Source organism: Lithobates pipiens, unplaced genomic scaffold, assembly GCF_037356315.1.
Source record: "Lithobates pipiens isolate NorthernLeopardFrog02 unplaced genomic scaffold, aLitPip1_a1.2 Scaffold_18, whole genome shotgun sequence".
NCBI lineage: Eukaryota > Metazoa > Chordata > Amphibia > Anura > Ranidae > Lithobates > Lithobates pipiens.
Genome location: NW_027507758.1, coordinates 410,894,112 through 410,917,100, shown reverse-complemented (window position 1 = coordinate 410,917,100; position 22,989 = coordinate 410,894,112). Strand labels below are relative to the sequence as shown.

Genomic DNA, 22,989 nt, shown 5'->3' with positions numbered 1-22,989 from the left:
TTTTTTTTTTTTTTACCACTACTATTCCCTTGTACAGGTTTTTGGAATTTACAAATACATCAATTATAAATTGGATGAGTGGTTTAGCAATGGGAAACACCTTTTGATATAATGAATAGTGCATTTTATATACGCTTATATAGATGAGGGAGAGAGGGACTTTGTTCCGAATGAGGGGCAGTCAATCAAAATCAGGGACAAGTGGAAGCTATGAAGATATAGTACATATGCATCTACTACACATATTTGCAGTATAGAAAAAAAAAAGGCTTTCATTTCATAAAATGCGAAGTAGCAAACAATGAATGGATGTATTTAGAAGTCTATTTACATTATATATCAGTTATCAGATTTTATTTAAACACTACAAGAATTTCAGGGACAGCTAAATTTAATAAGAAATCTGTTGAAGTGAATATATGTTTCAAGAGAAACAAAGGCATGCTGTCTACTAGAGAGTACTGTATTAGATCAAAGGATATGATGTCAGTTGATAGAGAAACAGGTCAGGCAAGCCCAGGTAACTCAGGAAACAGGTTGCTAATTATTCACTCGCTAAATAGGTATACTATTGCAGCACTACAGAACTCCACAGAGTTAGGAGGTCACAACCTGCACAGTAAGTTATTCAGCGTGGACAAGCTACCTCGCCTTTTTATTACATGAAAACTACAATGGGAGAAAAGGAATGAAATTCTGCCAGTGTGTCTCTGCAAGGTAAGTTCAACGGCCTGCTAAGTGATTTTTTTTTTTCCGGAGTTCAGGTGTTAGATTAGTCTCTGCAACCTGTGATATTTTTATTGCCTCTTGCAACAGCATGTGTTAGCGTTTTCATACCTAAAGCAAGACTAATTGAAAATGTGGTGTGAGAGGAAAGAAAAAAAATAAAATAACAGAAAGTGTTCTGAGTAATGGTATTTTTCTGTTGCACATTGTTTAAGGTAATATGTGAGTGCTAACATGATCTGCGGCAGCGAGCTGGAGCTGGCATGCCCTGTTCCTGGAAATTTACAGTTCAGCCATCCTGCATCTGTCAGTTTGACAGGCTCTTGTAGCAGTGCACGTTGTTGGTGTGTTTGTTAGAACTGTGCATGTTCACTTGGTTTGTAAACATATGTATGGTTTAATTATCTTGTTGCTTTTTTATGCTAGACTTTACAAGTAGGTGAGAGTGTTTTGTGTCTTGTCTGAGTGTTTTGTATTCAATGACATCCTACTCAATTAAAAAACGAAAACTGAGTTTTTCACACTGTTATGGTTTTCTAAGGTGTGACTAAGGATACAACCACGTGCAGACTTATTTAGTAGAGCGCTGCATAGTAATGCATACGTGCAAAGTAGCCAATTACCATCAATAATAATTTAAGATTTACTGCCGACATATCCAGTAAAAAAAAAAAAAAGTCATCCTGGCTTGTTAGTATTGACTGTTTGTACTTTTACTCTGCCTTTTTAAGTAGTCCTGCTTTGTTCATTTTCAGCAGGTTACTACATAGCAATCACTAGGGTTGCCACCTCATGTCTTTAAACCCGAACACATATGAATTACACAATTTGTGAGGCTAATTTAATGCAAATAAGACACCAAGTAAGTTTCATTACCACCTTAACCTGTTTAGTTCATGCGTTCGGTTTTTAAAGGTATGGGGGGGGCAACTCTAGCAATCACACAGTGACCATGCAAGTTTCGGTGTTCTGCTTCAGTGTAAATAATACACTTTGCATTCACGTGGTTCCAGCGCTTAGGACAGCAACAATCTATTTAACCACTTGGGATCCGCGCTATTGCAAAATGACGGCAATAGCGCGGACCCACATTTTTGGGACTACGTCTATTGACGTAGTCCCGGTTACGAGCCTGATCACCGATCCGTGTAAGGGGTCGATCCCGACCCCTTATCACGTGATCAGCTGTCAGCCAATGACAGCTGATCATGTGATAAAACGGAGCCGGTAATCGGCTAGTATTCCTCCTCGCGCTGACAGCGCGAGGAGAAAAAAAAAAAAAAAAAGCCGATCGCCGGCGGCCGTGTTCGGGACATTAGTCCCGATCACGGCCAGCAATTTAAAAGGACACCTGCCCCCTGCCAGTGCCCACCTGCCACCCGCAGTGCCATCCTGAAATAAAGTAAGTGCCCCCCTGTCAGTGCCACCCAGAAGTGCCCATAGTGCCCACAGTGCCACCCAGCAGTGCCCACAGTGCCACCCAGCAGTGCCCACAGTGCCACCCACAGTGCCACCCAGCAGTGCCACCCACAGTGCCACCCAAAATCTGCCTCAGGTGCTGCACCCCAGTGCCGCCCATCAGTGCCCAGCAGTGCCGCCCATCAGTGCCCAGCAGTGCCGCCCATCAGTGCCCAGCAGTGCCACCTATCAGAGCCACCTATCAGTGCCACCTATCAGTGCCCATCAGTCCCATCTATCTGTGGTACCTATCAGTGCCCATCCGTGCCACCCATCCGTGCCACTTATCCGTGCCACCCATCCGTGCCATCTTATCTGTGCCCATCTTTGCCCATCAGTGCCGCCTTATCTGTGCCCATCGGTGCCGCCTTATCTGTGCCTATTAGTGCCGCCTTAACTATGCCTATCAGTGCCCACCAGTGCAGCCTATCAGTGCCCACCAATGCAGCCCATCAGTGCCCACCAATGCAGCCCATCAGTGCCCACCAATGCAGCCTATCAGTGCCGCCTAATCAGCGCACTTCAATGAAGGAGAAAAATGACCCGTTTGCAAAATTTTATAACAAACTATTAAAACATGATTTTTTTTTTTTTTTTTTTTGCATCTTTTTTTGTTTGTTTAGCAAAAAATAAAACTCCGAGCTGTAACTAAATACCACCAAAAGAAAGCTCTATTTGTGGGAAAAAAATGATAAAAATTTCATTTGGGTACAGTGTTGTATGACCGTGTAATTGTCACTCAAAGTGCATCAGCGCTGAAAGCTGAAAATTGGTCTGGGACTGAGGGGGGTTTAAGTGCCCAGTAAGCAAGTGGTTAAAGTGAAGCACCAGACGAAAGTTACAATTAACAATTACAGTACATGTGGTTAAGGCTGCTTGCACATGACTGGCTGGGGGAGGGGGTATAAAAACAGGTGGCTGAGCAGTGGTTTTACTGGCCCCTAGCCATTTACCTGAATTTATAACATTACAGCCTGACAGGGGTTGTGATGCTTTGCAGCCACTGCAATTTTTACTTGGGCCGAAAAATTGGACAGATAGCACCTGTCAAACTCCCATTGAGATCCATGTCTCGATTATCTCAGAGTAACATTGCCTTTCAGCAATCAAAAATAGGGGTAAATAAAAAAAACAAGTTTTGGGAGGCAGCAAAAGTGCTTCCTGAATGCTGGTCAGTCACTGATATTTGCCCTCTGAAAAGTGATCCAATGTGCTTTGCAGAGGGCGGTAAGCTTTCCGCCTGTCTGAAAGAACTTCTAGGGCTTGTTTGGCCATGTAGTTGAGCCTCATTTTATTGCCCCTTTAACCATCTCTTTAAGCTGTAAATTTTAAAGGGATGGGGTGTAATGCTTTGCTGCATGCCCATGGCAAAAACTATTACTTTTCTTGCATTCAAGTGAATTGGGAAGTGCTGCAATGCATGCAGTTGCAGTGCCTTGGGGCAACAATTACAGGGCTAGAACAGGCAGTGAGGAGGGGTCAGTATCATGCCCTTTGTCCAGTGAGTGTGAACTGATTTTAGGCTACATTCACATGGGTGAATGACAGCAGCAGGAATATGCGATTTCCGAAAAGCTAGCTGCGACCGCCGAGTCCTGGACACTTAAAAAAAGAGCTGGCTGCAGCTATCCGTGGTTGTCTGTTCAGCCAGTCATCATCTTTGGTGACTGCTGCTGGAAATACACACCTGTGCTCGTCCCCAATAGCAACATGGGTGTTAGACCCCTTTCCCACTGGAGCGCTCTGAAAAGCGCCTCTCCAGCCACACCAGTGTGAAAGCCCGAGTGCTTTCACTCTGGAGCCGTGCGCTTGCAAGACGGGGAAAAAAAATGCCCTGCAAGCAGCATCTTTGAGACGGTGTTGGTGTATAGACCTGCCCCGCCCATTGAAATGAATGGGCAGCGCTGCCGAAGCGCAGCAAAACGGGCACTATTAACCTTTTCCTCAGTCACTAGCGGGGGTTAAAAGCACCCCGCTAGTGACCGAAAAGCACAGCTATAACAACGGGGCCTTACCGCTAACGCCTGCACTGCACCAGTGTGAAAGAGGCACGGTGCAGGCGTTTTGCGGAAAAGCACCGCTGTTATAGTGGTGCTTTTCGGTCACTAGCAGGGTGCTTTTAACTCCCTCTAGTGACTGAGGAAAAGGGTAATAGCGCCCGTTTTGCTGTGCTTCGGCAGCGCTGCCCATTCATTTTAATGGGCGGGGTAGGTCTATACACCCACACCGGCTCAAAGATACTGCTATTTTATGTAATTTATGCATTGTGGTAAGACAGACAATTTATTTTTGGGTGTAAACACACTACAATGTAAATTGTAAAGGACTGCAGCTTTTTTTTTTTTTTCCAATGCAGCACAACACAACGCAAAGATGAATCACATCAGCTTTGCATTTTTACTGCAACACAATAGTGTGAATAGATCCTAAAGGTGACTCAGAGAGTAATAATGATAAACCACGAAGTAAAAGAGTGAGTAGTAGAGGTGTGTATTCCAAAAATGGGTGGCCATATAACAAATTCTTTGGCAGATAAACTATTAAACATATGTGTATTTACTGTGGCTGTTTCTCTAACTTTTAACATGGTGGAAAGTTGCTGTTAACAGTAATATATACATTTATTTCAAAGTGCTGAATTCTGTAAAGTCTGCACCTGATGCTGCCCTAATTGTTTACATAGATGATCTAACAGTGCTTTTCTCCCACTTGTCGATCGCTATACATTGCAGGTTGCAAGTGGTTTACCGGGGTTATTTAACCCTGGTATTTTTGTTTTCAGCCGGCGATTCTCTTTCTCATGAAAGCATCCTGAGTCGCTAATTAGCTACTGGATCACTTTCAGAAGCAGCTGGAGTGGTTGACCCCACCCCCTCCCCTCCTGCTCGCTGGTGTTACTTGGGCTTATCATTTTTAGCGGCGAGCCAGGGAAACGATCAGACGGTTTGTAGATCGGACGGAGTGTAGTATTGAAGCACAGACTTTATTGCCACAGGATTTAATTAAAAATTTTTACATTTGCAAGATATAAATAATAAAAGTGTTTATTGTGAGGTACTCAGCCAAAAGGGGTCCTGCAGGCTCTGCCAGTCAGTAGAAGGAGCTGTGTGCTCTGTAACCCACAGTTCCAGCCCTGACTCAAATCCCTTACAGTGACGTAATTTCCACCCATGAGGTTTACGCTGGTCAGTGCGAGACTTCCTGGACATACAGGACTCCCATGCCTCCATTAATCTCCTTCCAGCAACTTGGACCCAACTGACGGAGCCTGCAGGAAAGTGGGACCTTTTTGGGCTGTGTACCTCACGATGAACACTTTTTTTTTATTATTATCTTGTAAGTGTTTTAATTCCATTAGCAATAAAGTTTGTGCTTCAATACTACACTTAGGTGGCACCTCCCTCCTTTCTTTCCTTTATGTCATTTCAGAGTTAGACACGTTCTCAGGATGGCTACCGCTATTATTAATCCACACTTATGTACTGAGTTTGTCTCCCCTGTTCTTGTAGCAATTGCTTAGAGATTTTCTCTGATTAGGGCATACACCCTCTGTGCGCTAGATTTCTTTTTCTTTATTGTGTAGTGCTTTCAAAAGTAGAAGACAGATTTGGGGTCTTATATACCTCAGATCTCTCTATAAAGAGAACCTGTCATCCCTTATTTGTATTACAAGGGAAGTTTACATGTATTTGTAATAGGAATAAAAGTGATAGTGAAAATGAAAGGGACAGTGTACAAAAAAAAATAAAAAAATTTGAGAACAGATAAGTCACGCACACATGTGTAAACAATGTCCGCACCACACATGTGAGGCATTGCCATGAACGTTCGAGCGAGAGAAATAATTCTCGTGCTAGACCTCCTTTGTAACTCTAAAGTCCATAGGCGACACATTTTTAAAGTGTCGCCTATGAAGATTTGGAAGAATTTTAGTTTGCCGCCATTCCACGAGTGTGCGAAATTTTAAAGCGTGACATGTTAGGTCTCTATTTACTCAGCATAACATCATCTGTTATATATTACCAAAATTGAGTTATATGTTGTGTATTTTTTTGCATTAAAATTCATAAAGGGGGTTTAAAAAATTGCTGTGCAAATATTGCATGACATTAAAAAATCGCAACAAGATTTTATTCTCTAGGGCTCTGCTAAAAAAAAAATATAATGTTTGGGGGTTCTAAGTAATTTTCCAGCAAAAAATACAGATTTTTACTTGTAAACAAAAAGTGTCAGACAATGCTTGTTCCTTAAGTGGTTACTACTGTTGTACTGTATGAACACTTATCAGACCTGCATGTAAGGGTTTGAAAATATAAAACATACTGCACATCAACATACTAAAACAAACTGCCTTATTTTTGTGCATTCTGCATTTCTAAAATTACTACTGTGTGCTAAAATGTGATATCATCATAAAGATTAATCACAGTGCTTCATAGTGAGATTGCGGTAGGTGAACCATTCTGTTAAAAGTGTCACTTATGTATCTATTAGACTTGTGCAATTAGTTTAGTAACAAATTGAAATTTGGCCAAATTTTGTATCATCCGAATGTCTGAATTTAAAAAAAAAACGAATTTCAACTAATACGAAAGAAATTATGGCTATAACGAATTAATTCAACATGATTTGGTAATTTGTTAAAGATCTAATGAAACAAAAGTTAAACTCAAAGTAAATCTTACAGTCCAATCAGCGGATTAAGTTTGTGCTGGAGGATGGATTACTGGCAAAGTGCATTACTGAGAACTGAGTGAGAAGGGTGTTGTATTATATTTGAGCAGAAGAGATATTGTCATTGTGTGTGTTAAAAGATTCAATACACAAGCGACTTTCCAAACTATGAATCATTATCATGAATATATATACATACATAAATATTGAATTTAACCACTTCCCGACCAGCGCACGACGATGTACGTCGACAGAATGGCACGGGCAGGCATATTGGCGTACATGTACGTCCAATATTCGTTGCCGCCGTGCCATCGGGAGCGCGCCGCCGGCGCCGCGCTCCCGCGCTGGTCGGGACCCCCGTGAGTCCGGTCGCGGGACCCGCGGACTCGATCGCCGCGGGCATCCCCGCGATCGTCTCACGGAGCGGCCGAATGGAGGAAATGCTGTATAAACAACATTTTCCCATTCTGCCTAGCAACTAGTGACGCTGATCTCTGCTCCATGTGATTGGAGCAGAGATCAGTGTACACTAAATGACAGCCCAACCCCCCCACAGTTAGTAACACACCCCTAGGAACACTTAACCCCTACACTGCCACCCACTAGTTAACCCTTTCACTGCCAGTGTCATTTACACAGGAATCACTGCATTTATATAGCAGTGATTACTGTATAAATGACAATGGTCCCAAAAATGTGTCAAAAATGTCCGATGGGTCCCCCACAATGTCGCAGTCACAATAAAAATCGCAGATCGCTGCCATTACTAGTAAAAAAAAAATAATAAAAAATTATTAATAAAAATGCTATAAAACTATCCCTATTTTGTAAACGCTATAACTTTTGCGCAAACCAATCAATAATCGCTTATTGCGATTTTTTTTTTACCAAAAATATGTAGAAGAATACATATCGGCCTAAACTGAGGGAAAAAAATGTTTTTTTATATATTTTTGGGGGATATTTATTATTACAAAAAGTAAAAAATAATGCGTTTTTTTCAAAATTATCGCTCTATTTTTGTTTATAGCGCAAAAAATAAAAACCGCAGGGGTGATCAAATACCACCAAAAGAAAGCTCTATTTGTGGGGAAAAAAGGACGTTAATTTTGTTTGGGAGCCACGGCGCACGACCGCGCAATTGTCAGTTAAAGCGACGCAGTGCCGAATCGCAAAAAGTGGTCTGGTCTTTGACCAGCAAATTGGTCCGGTCTGAAAGTGGTTAAAGGAATACGAATGAAATTATAGCACATATAACAAATGCATTTGACGTGATTCGAGATTCTGTATAACGAATATCGACACTCTACAGAAATAATGAATTATCCAAAAACGTATTGATATAACATAACGAATATAACAGAATGAAACAAAACTAAACATAATTTTCGGTTGTACACAAGTCTAGTATCTATAAACTTTACAGTAGGCCAAAGACATAAATGACAGTTACTCTATCCAACTGAAAATCCCATGTTCATGACAGCAAACAAGCCATGACCAGCCACTCTCAGCAAAAAAGATTGAATAGGACTAAACAACATGTATGATCCTTTTTTTATTTTTTTTACACCAAAATAAGTAACAGGATTGTAAGTAAGTGAGTAAGGATTGCTGCACACTTCTTGCCCCTTTTTTTTTATAAACGGCTCCATAAATAACAATTATATACATATATAACCATGTAAGTTTTATTTATTAAGAAATGCAATCTTGTTTCAGACATTTACTTTAGTATTTTCACAAAATTGACATATTAATGTTGTAAATTTTATGCTGGGCAGCCAACATTGGTCCCACTTCCTTTTCATAAACCAGGTGAAATCACATGCTACAAAATGTATGCCAAAGTATGAGTAATGAAGGGTCTTCAGTAATAATTGGGTAACATATAAAAATGACAAACTAACCATAGTGGCAACAATCCTCACAATCGGGGCCATGGATAAAGGGGTACCACCTGTCCCCATGTATGGGTCCCGGGCAGCAGAGGGATTTAGATGAGAGCAGGACAGGAAGGGGGATAGGTACCATGACAATTACAGGAACAATGCCCTGTGCAGCTCTCTGCAGCAGATGAAAGACAGTTTCTCCCCCTCTCCATCTTCCAAGATTGTAGCTGCTGGAGGGCAGTGTACATGTATCTGCCTCCTGCTATACTGACCCCCCCCCCTCCCTCTCCTGAATCCCCCTGCAGACTACTGTTTGCCCCTCCCCAATGCAGCACTTCAAGCTTTCCTCTCCTGCTGACTGTGGGCTCACAGAGGGGTGTTCAAGATGGAGAGTGGGGGAAGGGACCGGGAAATGTGTAATTTACCAGCCCCTTCCTTTAGTGAAGGAGCACAGTGAGTGATCAATCATTCACTGTGTTTATTCATAACTGAAGCATAGCAAACTGTCTTCTCCAAGCCTCTGTCTCCTCTTCATTCTTATGCAGTGCAGCTGAGGCTGCAGCAAAAGCAATTGAGGAGTCTGTGACTTCAATTACTTTCTTTGTTTCAAAGGTGAGATATCAGGTGCCTGTTTAGACTCCTGATATTTCACTCTACCCCCCCCCCCCCCCCCCATCTTTTAGGTAGGCTGTACAGAGCCCTGTGATTTCTAACAGCAGCCCTGCTCTCAATGCTATAATACTCAAAATCCTCACAATGCATTCATACTCATGGCCTTGAAGAGGGTAGTGGGGAAAAAGACTAAATTTTTTGTGCCTCGTAGAGCTGGCTTGCATATTCAACATTATATTGATAGCACTGTGCCTTCTTCTTTCTTGCTATGAGATTCTCAAAGTAAACATATACAGAATGGAAGGCAATGCAAAGACTTTAGCTTTGGGACTTCTTGGAGACTCAGTATGGGGATACATTTTTAGGTCAGGTGCCATGGTATGTGGGGTCTCTAGGAAAAAGATCTAGCTGAGCTGAGAGCAGAGTAACACATTTCACTGATACTTCAAATTAGAAGTATGTCCGGGTTCACACTAATGCGGTGCGGAGCATGGCATGTAATTCACACAGGAATTGCCGCACATTCCTGTGCGAATTACATGTGGTGTCTCTTGGTTGCGATTTGAACCATGGATTGGTATGGCTCACATCCCGCCACGTTCACACCAAACTCGTGCAGGGTCCTTCCCTTTTTTGCCCTTACCAGAATTGTGTCTCATAGATGTTCACACCCATGCAGTCCGATTTTGCAAACCAATTTTGGGGCGTTGTTAACTTAACATACACTCCGCAATCGGTTCGCATGAACAAATTGCGCTTTTGATGCGCTGCGCAATCTGCAGCTAATTTGTACCATATCTAGTGTGAACTGAAGCAAAAATAAATCGTAAAAGGTCTTGAATGAATGTAAAACAATGCAATGTAATGTAGTATCATTTATAACTCTGGAATATTTACAACTGCCATCATAGGATATAGAGCTAGAACATTTGCATAGTTCTGTTGGTGGTTGTTTAACATTTTCTTATTCATTCTTTTGCATGTGTACCATGTCAAAGAATTAAATATTTGTTCTCGGCGGACACTAGGCTCCATTCAGAGGACTATACTGGATGCCAGAACAGTTTGAAGGCCTGTCTGATTCGCTATGTAATGTGAGCCAGTCCTACTTTTGTTCTCACACTGCAGTGAAAATACCTCTGCACACACATTTCATTTGTTCTACCTCAACTATTTACTTTCCTCCCAATCTACCAATACGCCAGGGAATGTTTGTAGCTTTTTAACCCTTACCCTTTCAACATACACTTTCTGCTTCCTATTTAGGGTCCTTGCAAAGTGCTCAATGAATGTAAATGACTGTGAAAATACTAAGTGTACATTATTATTTAGCCCTCATTATGGCTGTAGTTCTAATTAATATTTTTATAACATCTTATTCATTTTCATTGTTAAAGGATGGATATGCATTAGAAATGATTTGAAGGTTATTAAAATCAATACAAGCCATAGTACATGCAGTTGTTTGTGACTATTGCAATGCTTTTTGAACTCAGGGGTCCTGTAGACCCTTGTGTACATTGTGTAAATGTTCCTTACACTTTAGTATATCCCTATCATGTTACCATCTTCGTGTCACTTAAAGTCTGTTGGCAGGTGCCAAAAATCTAATTTCCATTGTGTATTTAAAGAGCTAATGTTTTGTGACTTCAGAGTTAATGCGCCGTGGTGTGTCTGTCATTTGGTCTGTAGTGTTTACCATAGTAGGGGTATTTAGTGGTTGTTTCTAGCCGTGAGATGTAGAGTTACACCTTGGACCCTTGATAGGACCCGGAAATTGGACTGTTAGTGATCAGTTACCATCGGTTGTGAACAGATACACGTTAAAGATATGAAACACCACAGCATAGCCCAATCTAATATTTAACCACTTGCCTTCCTTAGGCCATATATACATGACCTCAGGAGGAAATGGTTATACAACCATGATCTTGATATTGTTCGACTTTGTTGTAAAAGTTTCCCAAGCAGCTCTACAGCCACCTGATCACTTTTATGGGGATCAGAAGGGTACCCCCTTCCTACCACCTGCCCCCAATTCTTGGGCTCTCGTATTCCACGGGGGAACTCAAGACCACTGTAAATGGTTGGATCAGAAGCCCACAGAGGAAATGGAGGAACATCCATTCCTCCACTTTGCACGTAAACAGTAGATGTGCGGACAGGGCGTGGCGGGTGTGCCTGGGCACACCCTAATCTCTCCGTGCAGTGCCCCTTTCCCCTGCTTCCCATCTCCAGTGCTGCCAGCTTCCCTCCTCTCAGGAGTGCGGAAGGGGTTGATAAATATTTCATTAACCGGCCTTCCTTTTCTGAATGAACACAGTGAGTGATCTGTACCAATTGCTCCTATCTTCATTCTTAACTCATGCATAGTAAACTGTGTTTACTGCAGGCTGCAGAGAAAGGGACTGGGGAATTTCTGTCCTCGGTTTCTTTCTCTGTCTCACAAGTGAGACATCAGGGATCGGTTTAGACCCTTGATATTTCACCAAAGCCCTATGGGGCGCATAAAAAAAATGTATAAAAATAATATTGTAAAAAACTACTGACACCAATCTCTGCTCTACTGACACTGCCCACTGCTCTGCTGATATACATGCATGTGTGTTTGTTCTGGGGTGCACACCCTAATGCAATAGGCTGTGCACACTAATGCCCATGACAAATGAAGCCGGATGCAGCAAAGAGTTGTCACTTCCAGTTTCATTGCTGTGCTTCCCTGGTCAGTACAGCCAAGGAAGCAACTGATCTAATAGATCTGTTTAATTGGTTACCTCTGAGGGCAGAGAAGTTGGGGGTTTGATAGACCTCTCCATAAAGAGTAGCTGTCCCTACCAAAAGCTATCACAGAGGTGCTTATCTCACTTGTGATATTAAAAAACTGACTGAAAAGAGGTGGAAAAACAACAAACTGAAATGAAAAAAAAAAAATGCAGATGCAAACATGTATGTAGGTCCCACAGACCTATGTAAACTATAATTACAGCACACATGTGAGGTATTGCTGTGAACGTTAGAGTGAGAACAGTAATTCTAGTGGCACAGCTCAAGTTTAACTCTAAAATCATAACCTGTAGAGGCATTTAAAGCAGTGTTTCTCAAATCCAGTCCACAAGTACCCCCAACAAGTCATGTGTTCAGGCCTCCCATCATTTTTGCACAGATGATTGATCAATTTCACTGCCTTATTAATTACTACTGCCGTTTAATCTGAGGGAAATCCTGAAAACATGACCTCTGTTGGCGGTACTTGAGCACATCCATTTAGGTGTATTTTTTTCATGAAAATTTGCATTTGATAAATGGCTGCACAAATATTGTGCACCCTAAACAATTGTGACAGCCAACATTTTCACTAAGTATATAATATTTGGTGGTTCTAAGTAATTTTCTTGCAAAAAAAAATAATGCTGGTTTTACCATGTATGTAAGAAATGTCAAAATTACCTAGACAACCGGTGGTTAAAAAGGAGTACCGTCATGTCTGTGGCCTGTTGCATTGTCATGTGCTTAATGAAGAACTCTATTGTAGAGATGGAGAGGGATTGTAGAGATGGAGAGGAATTGTACATTCTTAAGCAGCAACTTCTTTTACTGGAAAAAATGTCATAAGTTCATCATCTGGGAACTGGTACTGTGAACACAGAGGGAGAGTGAAATCCCACAGTGAAAGGGAACATGGAAGGAAGTGTAAACCTTCATGCTAACCTTCTAAGTGATGGTTAATAGGATGCAAAAGGAAGAAGGAGCAGCCAGTTCAAGAGAGAAGGCAATAGTGGCCAGTGACACTGTCGAAGGGGTCGGTTGGTAACTGTATGGTCTATCATTCTAAGGGGCAAGGACCATAGCCCAATGCATAAAAGAACTTTCCTAGGGACTGGACCTGGATCATGGGTGTGCAAAGTCTCATTGCGGTATACAGCAGCTTCTGTCCCTGCCTTTGTGTGTGCTGAAGAATAAAATTAAGAGTAATGCCTGTAAAGAACTGGTGGTGTTCAATGTTATTTCCCACAAAATCACTCCACAGTTAGTGCCAGCTGTCACTGGCATTTGAAAGGATGTTATCCTTCTGGTGCGGGGCCCAAGTGTAGTAGTTTAGCCTCCTGCCATGAGGTACACTAACTCAATTCCATCATGCTTCACCTAAATAATCAAATAAAACTGACAGCATGCAGTCCCCCAGTGCTGCCAGCAAGTCTACAATGGGCTTTAGAGGATTTCAGGGTATATCCTTTAATAAAAAGGACTTAGTGTGTGTATGTGTGTGTATATATATATGTATGTATGTATATATGTATGTGTGTGTGTGTATGTATGTATGTATGTATGTATGTATATATATATATATATATATATATATTTATTATAATATAATTCTTTATTTTTTTTGTCTTTTTTTTTTCTGTAGCACCCTGGTGTTTTAGCTGCCAGATATAGCTACCTTAGCAAATTTTTGAAGATCAGTTGAGTTCACGCTAAGTCTGGAATTGCTGCACTTCTCTCTTCTGCAACTGGGTGGCCAGTGTCTGGTGGCATTAGATAAGACAAGGGCAAAGCAAGGACAGATTAGGAGTATATGGGCAATGGGCATGGGTTTACTTAAATCCCTTGGCCTGCTGGGAGAATCTACATATTTGGGTGGAGTCAGGTGATCAGTGCTCTGCGAAACCTAGATGGCTGTCTGGGTGGACGTGTGTTGTATTGCCCAGGCTGCTAGGCTGGAGTTTGGCCCAATCACAGGCACATCTGACTGCTAGGCTGTCTGAGGGCCTATCCAGAAGCAAGAGAGGAGTGCAGGGTTGGGATTGCAGCTTGCAGCCCAACCAGAAGTGACGGTTCTGCTGGCCAGTGAAACTGCCACGGTCAGAGGTAGAGGGGAAGCTGTCGCCACTAAGGGACCAACCACCTTATTACCAGGGACCACAGTGAGTAGCTGAAGCAAGGTGGCCCTGCCCCATTCCAATATAGGTCATTATACCCAGAGATTATGTCGAGTCCCCACCCGCAGACCCCGACAACCACAGGGCAAGGGTTGTCAGGAAGAGTCCCTTGTCCTCATCAACATGGGGACAAGGTGGTTTGGGATGGGGGCACAGGGCATCCCCTGCCCTGAAGCACCCACCCCCATGTTAAGGGCACATGGCCTGGTATGGTCCAGGAAGGGGGGCGCTCGCCCCCTCTTTCCTGACCTTCCGGGCTACATGCTGGGATAAAGGTCTGGAAGGGATATTGGGGGGGGGGGCATGCCATTTTCTTTTCTTCTTTTTTTGGCATGGTGGGGGTCCCACCATTTTTTTTACATTTTGGCGGGGTTCCCTTTCAAGATTATCAGCACACAAGTTGGATCATCTTGATCCGACTTCTGTTGCGACTTCTATTCAAATCAATGGGCTCCTATAGGGAACCATTAATTTTGAATAGAGACACACCGGACAAGGCATAACACTGTGTATACAGCATTAAGCCTCGTGAAATCACGTTTAACACCTGTTTCTGGTGTCTGGCATTTTTACAGCTCTAGTGCTAGAGCCTCAGAACGCGCTGGTCCTGTTTTTTTTTCTTGGAGCTTAATGCCTATGCCACTTACAGCTCTTAAAGCCTTGGTAGGCTTGAGGCCATAGGCTAACACGAAGAGGCATTTTTAAGCTATGAAAAATGCTCCTAAAAGCGGATTTAAAAACGTCTGTGGGCATGACGCCCAAAGGTTCTCATTAGACTGAAGAAGGCCCTGGACCTTGCTATATTACTATCATGCTTATACTTCCAATATGGAAATTTTCCCACAACCTGTCCATACAGTCACCATACAGATGTGAAGGGAGCCTATTTGTGTGCACAGTGTGAGGTGATTCTGGGAAGGAACCTGTTGAGCTCATAACCTTCCACCTTATCACCAGCCACAAACCACCCAGGGAGAGGGGCAGGTGTGTCATCACTTTTCCTAAATGAGTACTTCTTTAAACCTCTTTGTTCTTACAGTGCATATTTCACTGATATTCTGTGCATAAATTGCTACAATATATTAGTGCACTGTTTTTGTGATTTGATATGCTTTTAGCCTTATGGAGCACCCAAAGCTGAAAGGCTGAAAGGCTTCATGGACATCTAGACCCTTTGGCAACTTCTTGTTCGTATTTAGATTTGTTACCATGACATTGATGCAGGCAGTTCTTGTAATAGGTTGTTTTGTGTTGCCTATCTATTATGTTTTAGGCTGCTGTTTTTGTTCTGCTCAAATTATTAACCCTGTGAAACTTGTTCTTTTAAAGTGTTAACCTTTTCAGAATAAAATGTAAAGGTGAACTAACACCTTACTGCCTCTCCACCCCACTGGTCACCTACTAAATTACACTTTGCTACAGTGTAAAGTAGTGTGTACAGCGTATATAACAGTGTCAATTTGTTGTCCCCTCAAAATAACTCAACACACAACCATTAATATCTAAACTGCTGGCAACAAAAGTGAGTTTACTCCTACGTGAAAATGTCCAAATTAGGCCCAAAGTGTCATTATTTCCCAGCACTACCAGAAAAAGACGCAGGGAAAGAAGAAGGCATTAATAAAGGAATTGTTAAAAACCACGTATTGTCTTTTTAAAAAAAAAAAATTACACTTTTTTTTGTGAAATGGTAGAGGTACATTTGTACCCCATTACCAATTCATTCCAGATTCCCATAGGCCCCCCACCCACAGACCCCCAAAACCATGAGGCAAGGGTTGTGGGTATGAGGCCCTTCTCCCCATCAACATGGGGACAAGGTGCTTTGGGGGGATACCCCAAAGCACCCCCCCAATGTTGAGGGCATGTGGCCTGATATGGTTCAGCAGGGGGCCACTCTCTCATCCCCCCCTTTTCCTGTGGCCTGCCAGGTTGCATGCCAAGATAAGGGTCTGGTATGGATTTTTGGGGGCCCCAAGCCATTTTTTTTTACATTTTGGCACAGGATTCCCCTTAATATCCATACCAGACCTAAAGGGCCTGGTATGGAATTTGGGGGGACCACCACACATTTTTTATTTATTTATTTTTTTTTTGGCTCGGAGTTCCCCTGTGGAGGAATTACATGCCGTTTTTATCAATGAACTTTTATGTGTATTGCCGGGACCGACAATTCATTATAGCCGTGAGTAGTTTTAAATGACTTTTTTTTCCTTTTAGAAATGTAATTTTGCTGTCAGACTGTTCTAAACACGGGAAACATGTGTCACTTTACAGGCATACTATAGCCAACGCCCAGGTACAAAATTTAAAGGCATATTACACTTTTATTGTTTCACTTTAAGCATTATTAAATACACTGCTCCCAAAAAAACGGCTGTTTTTAAAACTTTTTTGTTGCATTGATACATGTCCCATGGGGCAGGACCCAGGTCCCTAAACACTTTTTATGACAATAACATGCATATTAATCTTTAAAGTTAGCATTTTTGATTTTTCCAATAGACTTTTAAAGGGTGTTCCGCGGCTTTCGGTTTTGCGGCGAACACACCAAATTGTTCGCTATTCGGCAAACAGCCAATTTGTTTGCTATTTGGCGAACAGCCAGTTCGACCAGAACATAAAGCCCATCCCTACTCTGCAGCCAGTTCTGAGTGGAACCTGTCCTGCTAAACAGCTGTATGATCTTGGCCATCGTGCTGAAGCTCAGTTTCGGGGTCTTTGTAATCTTCTTATAGCCTAGGCCATCTTTACAATTGTTTTTTTTCAGATCCTCAGAGAGTTATTTGCCATTAGAACTCTGAGGTAATCTCTGTAATCACACACACATAGGTTGGACTTGATGGACTTGTGTCTTTTTTCGACCTCACCTACTATGTAACTATGAGGTGCCATGTTGAACTTCCAGTCACCAGTATTAGAGCGTGAGAGTGATAACACCAAATTTAACACACCTGCTCCCCATTCACACCTGAGACCTTCTAACACTAATGAGTCACATGAAATTGGGGAGGGGAACATGGCTAATTGTCCCTCATTTGGACATTTTCACTTAGGGGTGTACTCACGTTTGTTGCCATTGGCTTAGAGATTAATGGTTGTGTGTTGAGTTATTTTGACACTGTTATACTGTACAAGCTGTACACTCATTACTTTACATTGTAGCAAAGCGTAATTTCTTCAGTGTTGTCACATGAAAAGATAGATTAAAATATTTACAAAAATGTGAAGGGTATATGCACTTTTGTGAGATACTGTATCATCGGCACACTATGGATCTTCAGAATAGTGTATAAATGTTTTAGGGACAAATCGGCACCTTTAATAAGTGATGACATTGGAGCGGTAAAATTGCTGCCAGGCGGGACCCCTTCATCAGGCATGTGATCATCACATCATGTTTGACCCTAAATTGTAAGAATTGTGCTGATGTTATGTGATCACTTATTAAAGGTGCCATTCTGAAACCCTATGTAAAACTAAATTAAAGTGACATTCAAGCATTTTGAAAGACTGCTAATAACACTACTACTAAGACATTGGACTTATTCTATTTGTACTGACATGTTAAAAAAAGTGTAACGATGATGTCAGATATATCAAGAACTGAAAATGACTTGCATTAGTGTATGTATATGCCTTGAAAAGATTTTTCAACATTACATGACAGGCTCACTAATCAAGCAACCTTTACTTATTTAATGCATTAGCTCTGTAAAGCTTGTAGTTTAATGTTTCTGCATGTCATATTCTTTGTACAATGGCATAAGATATGTTTTGTGTTCTGTTTATTTCCTTTGCTATGATAGACATCAGACTTGTAAGGGAAACATGCAGCAGTTTTGTATTAACCTGCTGGAAAGGTCTGGTAATAGGGCAGTGAGAACATATTCCTTCTTCAGTCTGACATACTGTGGAGATCAGTCAGGACAAGCCATTGATCTGGCAGCAATTACAAGGTCATTTGTTGTCACTGCATTTTCCATGGAGATACATGATTTTCTTTCTGCAGTGGTCACAAAACAACCTTATTGGAGTGCCAGGCATTCTTCCAATGATCTTGTAATGTACGGTTTTCATGTTCATAGTAGCCTTTTCATTGCACAGCGGGTGGGTGTGATGTCTAAACATTTCAAAGAAAACAAAGGAAAATCAATGTGTGCACTGTATTAAGGAGAGACAATAATTAAATTACAGGAGTTTTCAAGTGATAGACCTTAGTCAAGTGACAACCATTTAGTGATTTTTTTTAAAAGAAAAAAACAATAATATATTAGACGACTTCTTGTCATAAAACATTGAAAGTAACTCTGAGCAGGCTAAAAAAGTTAATTAAACTTGGCAGATGAAAATAACTATTTGGTAGGTTATCAACCATTTTAGATCAGCCACAGCATACAAATCACTGTTTCACTAATATGTCTTCAACATCTACATAATAAGATATAATAAAAAATAACAATAGCTAGGTAACTTGATCTGCTCCTGAATGTAGCAAATCTGAGTTTTCAGCTTAACTATTACATATAATTTAATATGAAAATATGGGCATGCAAGGTAGGATTACATATCTCCATAATCTTCTCTATAAAGTACTAGTTAATGGGGAAAAATAATCTATAGCATTTTTCTTAGTCCTCCTTCTTAAAGTCTAAGTAGCTTGACAAACGGTGACTTGATCCAAATGACCTCTTGCAGATCATAGAAAAGTCAAATATAAAAACAAAACTTGTGCAGATTGTAACATATGCACATCTGATAGGTAAAACATCATAGTATGTCTAACAATTACATATGCTCAGAAAAGAAACTAAAGACACACTGAAAAGATGGGGGGGCTATAGTTGTAGTCAGAGCCCTCCTAGACACATGAGTACTACCTTACCAAGACCTGCATTGTGCCTTGGCCTGATAGGTCGGTAAACCTGAAAAGAGGGCATACCCTGTATGAATGAACTGATAAGAGTATAAATGAAAGATTGTGGGAACCGGGAGAGTGGGAACCCGGAACTCGAGCAGACGCTGCCCCTGGCTGGGAAGTAGGGCTAAATAGAGCCGGGCTCCTCCCACAAATTCAGGCTGGCCTACGGCCAGCCTTCCAACTTATACACCTCATTTCCTAGCCAAGGGGATAACATTATTTACAGCCAAACAAACAACAATGCATGTGTAACATGGTGGGGCACTGTCTGTCACATACCCTCTCCTTCCAAGCTCTCACTTAGAACCCCTCCATTGTTCTGTGTTGGATGGCTAGGTGGCTGAGTGGGACAAGCTATCTGACAACACAGCTCAAAAACCCTGTGGATTTTAACAAACAGTATTTTCTGGTGTTATAACTATTCCTTAAAAATCTCCATTTTCCACCAGTTTCCACCATGGAAGTGGTTAATGCTGTAGGGCTGAGTGTGACATAATCTGCTGGGTGAGGCATAATGCAATGAACAGAATTCCCTCATCTGAGTCCTCTATAGCACCAGTGTGGTCAGTTCCTTTGCCTTTTTGGCCTAGTCATGGAAAACCTTATTGCTGAAATCACCCATTTATATACTGACTCTTATGCTCTGTACATTACAGCCGATTTTCCCGTCGGAATAAACTCTGAAGGTTTTTCTGACGGAATTCCGCAGAATCTGTCTTGCATACACATGATCACACCAAAGTCAGGCTGTCAAGAACGCAGTGACTTACAACACGTACGACGGGACTAGAACAGAAGTTCAATAGCCAGTAGCCAATAGCTTCCGTCTCGTGCTTGCTTCAGAGCATGCATCGGTTTTGGTATGTCGGAACAACATACAGACGAGCGGTTTTCCTGATAGGAATTTGGTTCCATCGGAAAAATTTAGAACATGTTCTCTTGGTCCGTCAGAATTTTCGACATAAAAAGTCTGATGGGGCATACATACAATCGGAATATACGATGAAAAGCTCCCATCACACTTTTTCTGTCAAACATTTCGCTCGTGTGTGTACACGGCATTATTATAGATGTCACAAATGTACTACTATGTATTCATAGCTCCCAACTGTCCCTGATTTTAGGCACTTTCCCTGATTTGTAACAATCTCCTTGTTCCTCTTTCCACCTCATTTGTACCTCAATTTGGTCTGATCTGTATACTTGTATAAAAAATGCACTAATTACCTTTCAAAATGTTTTCCACAGTGCTAAACCATTCAATCAATTTCTAAATTGCTGCATTTGTAGATTTCAGAAGCCAGTATAAAGGAAAAATACTGGTAAAAAAGCACTTGTGGGTTCAACTAATTTTTTGCTTTTTTTTCTCCTTTAAGGGTAGTGGCAGGAGGTTTGTCCTATGCCTACATACTTTTGCTTATAAGTGACCCTCATTACCATCTCCAAAAGTTGGGAGTTATAATGTTTTATCTCTCTGATATACATGTGGTCTTGCTAGCTTCTGAGAGATCAGCCACTGAGACAATGGGGTTAAGTTACTAAAGGCAAATCCACTGTTCACTGCAAGTTGGGAGTGCAGTCGCTGTACATTTGAGGGGGACAAGCAAGGAAAATAGATATAATTTTTGCTTGCACATGATTAGATGATAGAAATCAACAGAGCTTCCCCTCATTTCAGATCTTCCCCTCAGATCTAGAGCAACTGCACAGTATATTTGTCTTTAGTAAATCAAGCCCCCTGTCTGATTCTGAGTCTCTTTCGTCTCTGACTGATGAGGTTCCCCTAAGGAGTCTGAGCCCACTTCTATTACTCCCAAATAAGAGTGGATGTTTCTGTTCTTATTAATGCAGTGAGAACCGCTTTGAAAACAGAGAATTAACCTGTTGTGTCTACCAGTGCCTTTTCCAGTCTTGGGTCTTTTAAAGCTCCTAAGACTTCAAAGGCTTTCCTTTGCATCCACTTTTCATCTCTTTCAGTACAAAAATTGGATATGCCCAACAAGCTGTTTTCTCCTTTTAAGCGCTCATTGGCCTTTTACCCATGTATAAAATATTTTGCACAAAAGTAATCAAGTTCCACTGTTGATTGCTGCATTGACCCAAGAAAAAGTGTTTCCCACAAAATTTATACCAGACCCTTATTTTAAAGGGGCAGCATGGCAGACCAAGAAAAAGGAGGGCAACCTGTTCCTACTCTTGATATATTACCACATATGTTATCAATGTACTAATCTTATTGTACCTTGTTATACTCAATAAAATATTTAAAAGAAACCATGGCCCACTGCAGGTGTGGGGCTTATCATTGGATCTCCCATGAAATGCCAAAGGTTATCGTTGTGGGTTTTTTGTGAGTCAGTGGCTGGCATTGATTGGGATTGGTAGATTCTGTATTCATGGATGACTTTGTGTTTGTTTTGTGTGGGATCCTCCTTGTCATCCATACAAAACCATTCATAAAAAAATGTGATGTTCCCATCTTAAAAAAAATAAATAAAAATAAAAGTCAGCAGCAACAAATACTGCAGTTGCTTACTTTTAATAATCGCACACTTACCAGTCCCAGGGTCCAGCAATGCGGGTCATCAAAGCCCTGTTCGTCTCCCCCTCCATTTGGTGGTGCCAGCATTGTAACTGGGTGCCCGGCTGTGGCTTCACAGCCGGGCACCCTCTATGCATGCACGGACGGCGCCAAGGGAAAGTGACGTCATGAGCCCAGGCACTGAAGGAGGCAGGCTATTAGGGACTCCTAACAACAGCCATTTAGAGGTGAGTAAAATAAAAAAATATTCCAAATGTTTTTTTTGTTTTTTTAGACACACTCATGATTTGTATTTTTTATTTTTGGGTGGAACACCACTTTAAAGTGATAATAAAGGTTACATTTTTATCTAATTCAAAAAACATGTTATGCTTACCTGCTCTGTACAATGATCTTGCACAAAGCAGCCTTGATCCTCCTCTTTTCAGGTCCCTCAGTGGGGCTCCTGACTGCTCTTTCCCACCAAGTGCCCCCATAGGAAGCAGCTTCCTATGGGGGAACTCATGCGGGCTCCTGCCTGAGCCAGGCTGTTTGCGTCTATTCAGACGCACAGCCCAACTGGGCCCTGCCCCCTGCTTTCTGCTCAAGGCTTTTGAGCCAAGTCTATGAGAGCCATGAGAGGGGAGAAGAGCTGCTGCAGAGTGCCAAGGACCGAGATCAGGCTCAAATTAGTATTTATGGGGCTATGGGGGGAGCTGAACTTAAACCTTTTTTTACCTCAATTCATAGCATGCATTAAGGTAAAAAAGAAGTTTACCTTTGCAAACAGGTTAATAGCTATATCAGATCCTCATCTAGGACATAGATAAAGGGAGTCCCTGGCCATTTTTTTTTTTTTTACAAACTGATCAAATTAGTTGGGAGTGGTCATTTTACTGGCAATTGAAGCAACATTTTTTTTCCTCTGTAGTCAGTTTTCCTGTCGTGGGTTGTATACTTCCTTCAGATGAACCATTTCATGAAAATCTGAAGACCAGGAGGTGAACATTCCCCATATCCCACCATTGATACACATCCTAGAAGACCTCTGAATGTAGGGGTCACTCTCCAAGGTTCAGTTGCTGTTGGCTGAGGACATTTTTTCTGCCAATTTTCTATACCTGAGATGTGTCCTGCCTAGGAAAAAAGTCCAAACTACTTCTCTAGACATCTGCTTTCTCCACTAATGGTTGATGATCCAGATCCAATGACCCTCCAGCGTGACAGTCCAATACTACAGAG

The 22,989-nt window shown here is 41.6% G+C and overlaps 1 protein-coding gene across 5 annotated transcripts in view; it reads left to right on the top strand.

The window, feature by feature from the left end:
- Positions 1-501: 501 nt before the first annotated feature.
- The window catches only part of NAALADL2 (N-acetylated alpha-linked acidic dipeptidase like 2), a 1,383,985-nt gene continuing 1,361,497 nt past the window's right edge, over positions 502-22,989 (top strand). For all 5 annotated transcript variants that reach the window (XM_077487950.1, XM_077487951.1, XM_077487952.1 and 2 more), the window contains exon 1: positions 502-717. The gene's annotated coding sequence lies outside the window, so the exon portion shown is untranslated. The remainder of the gene's footprint in view (positions 718-22,989) is intronic.